General features: G+C 41.2%; 1 long non-coding RNA gene across 1 annotated transcript; it reads left to right on the top strand.

The window, feature by feature from the left end:
* The first annotated feature begins 1,914 nt into the window (after positions 1 to 1,914).
* On the top strand, positions 1,915 to 3,636 carry LOC129601855 (uncharacterized). Its single transcript, XR_008692296.1, has 5 exons — positions 1,915 to 2,150; positions 2,215 to 2,356; positions 2,437 to 2,512; positions 2,858 to 3,054; positions 3,414 to 3,636. It is a non-coding gene; the product is annotated as an uncharacterized LOC129601855 (long non-coding RNA).
* The last annotated feature ends 900 nt before the right edge of the window (positions 3,637 to 4,536 follow it).

Below are 4,536 nucleotides of genomic sequence, written 5' to 3'. Positions count from 1 at the left end.
GGGTATTCACGCCTACGGTCATCTATCTATATAAGCTATACTCTGCTGTACCATCTGTATCTCATGAGATTGTACCCTCTCAAAATATGTATGCATGCCTAGCATTGTACAGATACCATCCGCGTACAGTCATCATGTACTATCAGTAACGATAGCACGGATAAAGATATTTCAAGTATACTGTACTCTATTTAAGTTGTTTATAAGTTTATTGGGAGCGATTGATAAATAGTTTTATCATGAGCGATATTACCAGTTTTATCATTCATTATTGTAAACTTTCGCAGACGCATTAATACGCTACAACAGCATGTGTACGTGATAACACACTAACAGCACATATCTATAACCCAGTAAGTCTCGTTTCTTAGGTTTCTTTGGTTTTCTTATATAAATAACAAGGTTATATGATTATTATCTTATATAGTTACCGAAGTTATAATAAACGACTACACGAAACCTATATGGTCGTACATGTACCACACAAATGGTGATGCGAGGTGGTGGCAAAAGCCGCTATAGACAATTATTATTAATGGTCACAAAATAATTTCAGAACATATTAGGAAGAAATTTTAGAAACGGCAAAATGTCGACGGTAATTTATTTTGGACGGTTAAGTAACGGTAAAGGTTTTTCGAACGGCGTTTTTCAACGGTAAACTGAGACGGCAAAGGTATTCACAGCGTCTAAGGCAAAGGTAAAGGTAAACTTGAAAAAAGATAAATAGAAAAGGCAAAGTTCGGCAAAGGTAAAGTACGCCGACCGAACTGGCAGCGTTTCTTTCAGATCACGATATCGAATAGCTGGATGCAAATCAAATCATGCTTAATCTTGTCTTGAAGGACAGCAAGATACTTTTACTGTCAAATATGGTCAGATCTTGAATATCCTTCTGCTTCATACGTAAGTCGTGTCACGAGTAGACTGGTAGAATTACAATCTGTATGGACGTGGTTTCCAACGGAAGGAAGTGCCCGAAAAGTATCAGCCAGTTAGCAATGTGTTAAGTGAACTATGATCTAGTGTTCGAAAACAGAGCAAGAATTAACTTATTGAATAGTATATTCAAGAACAAAATACAGTACTTCTTCCCCGTTAAATTGTTGGCCACTCTATTGTTCGGTACACAACCTTTCATTCCGTGCACAGCCTTATCCGGCACTGCCTTTAAACCCGCTGACTGCCTGTCCTGGGCATTGCGAAACGAATTTACTTTTGCTGTTTTACATACATTTCCGCCACAGGTGTTCGTTCTAAAATTACTGCAGTGTAAACGATGCTGCTACTTCCACTGTTGCGCCAGAGAAAAACGTGCGCTGAAAAAGGTTTAACGGCAAATTCGACGGTTAAACAGTGGTATTATCCACCTCGTAAAATAATGATGCAGTAATCATTCTCCACTGGAGGCGTGTGGCTGTACCATAGTACCACAGACTGGGTTCTCCAGCTTCCTAAATCGTCAGAAGATTGATCGCGTCTGCAGCGAATAAGCGGGAACAAATAAAGGATAGGTGGTACGAACGCCAGCCAAGTCAACCACGCTGCGGTGCGCCGTTTCCGGTTTTTTCCGGGTCGCTCAGTGGGCTGGCCACACCCACACTTTGCCCTATCTCAGTTTCATGGGCAATTTCTCTCCCTCTTTCGCTGCTGTACCTGACCCAAGTTTGCAGCCGCGCCCAGATCCGGAGCAGTGTTTAGCCTGCCACTGTGCTGCTTATCTGACTCCGTACTGTTCTGTGCACGGAGCCTGTATCGTATGCCATCGGAAATTTGCACCGCATGTAAAATTCGATCGCTGAATCTGCAGTCTTCCTTTGGTATAACGGTGCAAGTATGAAGGATAAGCGCATGTATGTTAATTGTTAAACCACCAGTTCTTCCCAAGTTGGTGGTTGTTAACATTTTTCTTATTCACAAGTTTTCAAACTTTTTAGACAAATAGTATCACCACAACATATCCTTTTGCAGTTCTCAAAGATCTCCCACCTGAGTTTGTACGGCGTACAAGCTGAGGTGGGCGAACAGCAAATGTAATTTCTATTTCCATGGTATATCCAGTGGAATCAAAGGTTTATTGGTAAACTCGGAACTCGTACTGGTAGCAGTAGAGTTTGAAAAGATTTGCAACGTTAATCGCTCGGCGAACAGTAAGTATTGTCCCAGTCGCTGAATTTAGTATCACGTCCGTACATTTCGCGAGATGTTTCGTAGACACCCCGCATTTCGACGATCTCTGTGTCGATCGCTCTTTAGACTATAGAGCGATCGATACAGAGGTCCTCGCCACGCCATGTACTCCATCCACTCCAGTGACTCCACGCCAATTGTGGCGACAGAGCTGCCATATTGCTAGGTAAGAGGAATCCAGGAATGCCTGACAATTTATTTCGAAGAGCCATAACACGGTAATTTTATAACATAGTGCTTTCTCAGTTTCTTTTTCAGCCCGAAGTATCAAGGAATCTTTTGCCGAAGTGGGACTTCAAACCGTAGAATTACAGTAATATCGGTATAATGAACTTCAACTAATTCTTTCAAACTTTTTCTTGCTGCGATAGTTTGAAATTAAAAAGTTTTCCATTTCGTTGGACCGACTTGCATTTGGGTGTTAAAGCTTTTATGCGAAACGTCACTTTTATTTATAAAAAGTGATAAGTGTACGAAATGTACGAAAGTACACTTATAAATGTACGTGTACGTACACTTACTTTAATTGTAAAATTTATGAACGTACACGTACCACGACAAGTGTACGAACGTACATTTATCAGAAACACTTCTCATACACCCTGACATTTTGTTTGTTGTAACGTGTGAGGAGCTTATTGTATTCTTCGTGTAACCATGTTTTTAGTGGACCACGCCATCCCACCAAGGACGCCCGAAGTAACCGCACTAGGGTTGCTCGTGGACAAGATCCGTTGGAGGATTCCAAGCACTAATGGCAGAAGAGAGTCTTATTTACGCTTTTTTGCATCACTCACGATTGCTTCTCCCAAGGGTACGTGGAGCCTGCAACTTTACTGGAGTCGTCATATTGCTGTTTGCAAGGTAAGTATGAATGTGTTGATTATTTCGCCAAATTTCGGGACGTAGCCTGCGATGTACATCAGTAACAGATCTTTGAGTACTTCTATACTGACTGAGATACAGTAATCCGCGATCCGCTTGTTTAACGCCATTCTCTTTTCATATTTTCGTCATAAGCAGGCTTCGCAACGCTTGTGTTTATTCCTAAATAAATTGTAGCTGGGTGATATTTGTTATGACTGAAGTATGTGCTTATACTTTATAAAACTGATGCGCACTTTAAGAACTCAGATATATTAAATTCCTCACAATATTGTAATTTTATATTCTTATGTACGCAAATTTCAAAAATATACTAATTAGTTTTAATTCTATTGCAGATAACGTAATTTGTTACTGGACCAGCGTGTTCGTTCGTCGGATGCAACCGAAAAAGCAGAATGCTTTTTCTTTGGATGCATGCGATGAAGGTACATGTATCTTCGAAGATACCAGAACTAAAACGGATTTGACTGACGCCGTACTGACTGCGGTGACCCTGTTAATCGGACCACCGTTAGGAAGGTCATCGTAGTCAGTAAGAACTTGGTCGCCGGCACCTACTACGACCTGGGCGAAGAACAGTTTTTGGAATTGCATCCGCCAATCCGCTGGCAAATCCCCAACAGATTATCGACGTTGTATGTATCGACGTTGTATTGTTGTATGTAACAGATTCATGTATGTACTTGTATTTGCTGCGATAAGGAACTGTAGCGATAATATTTGTACGACCGGAAAGCTGACCACCCACTTATGATATATATTCCACTGCGTCAGATAATATGTGTACGACCGGAAAGCTGACCACCCACTTATTTTTCATTACTCCACTGCGTCATTAAATTCCGTTCAATTTACCAGGTATTTCTCCTCGTTAATTTTTAGAATCCAGTTTTTCACTCCCTTGCAACAGCTTGCATCAACTTGTTCCTCCTTTCTAAACCTTGCTTATAATTATTAAACCCTTGCACCGTTTCTTGCAGTGCTCTTGTCATTAAACATGCCGTGAGTTACGTTGTTGCGTTTGACCGCTTGGGATAAACCAGCGTCATCCCAGTCGGTGAGACCTGTGTAATTGTGTACGCCGTTAACAGAACACACGACACGACACCGTTGCCGATTGTGCAAACCTTTCATCCCAGCAGTCCTATAGGGAATGGGTGATCGTCACCTCACTACAACAGCAGCCAGAGGCTGCCTTTACATCACAGTACGGATCATAATATTATAATATATCAAAATCGATAAATTTTGTTATATGTTATCGTACGCTACCTATCATGAGTCGGAGACGCCAGTCAGTGTTGTCGCTGTCACAAGCAAACGCGGTAGGATGTCTTCGGCTGTGATTTATTGAAAGACTACCAGGTCCTGTCATTGCTTAAAACTTAAAACATTTTGTAATGCTTTTCACTGTTAAAATACTCCCGACTTTTTTTATGCGCTCTGAAGCTGATGTTT

This window comes from Paramacrobiotus metropolitanus, unplaced genomic scaffold (genome assembly GCF_019649055.1).
Source record: "Paramacrobiotus metropolitanus isolate TYO unplaced genomic scaffold, Prichtersi_v1.0 Parri_scaffold0000286, whole genome shotgun sequence".
Classification (NCBI taxonomy): Eukaryota; Metazoa; Tardigrada; class Eutardigrada; order Parachela; family Macrobiotidae; genus Paramacrobiotus; species Paramacrobiotus metropolitanus.
Note: the sequence above shows the minus strand (reverse complement) of the source record. Positions and strands in the feature narration are given on the sequence as shown.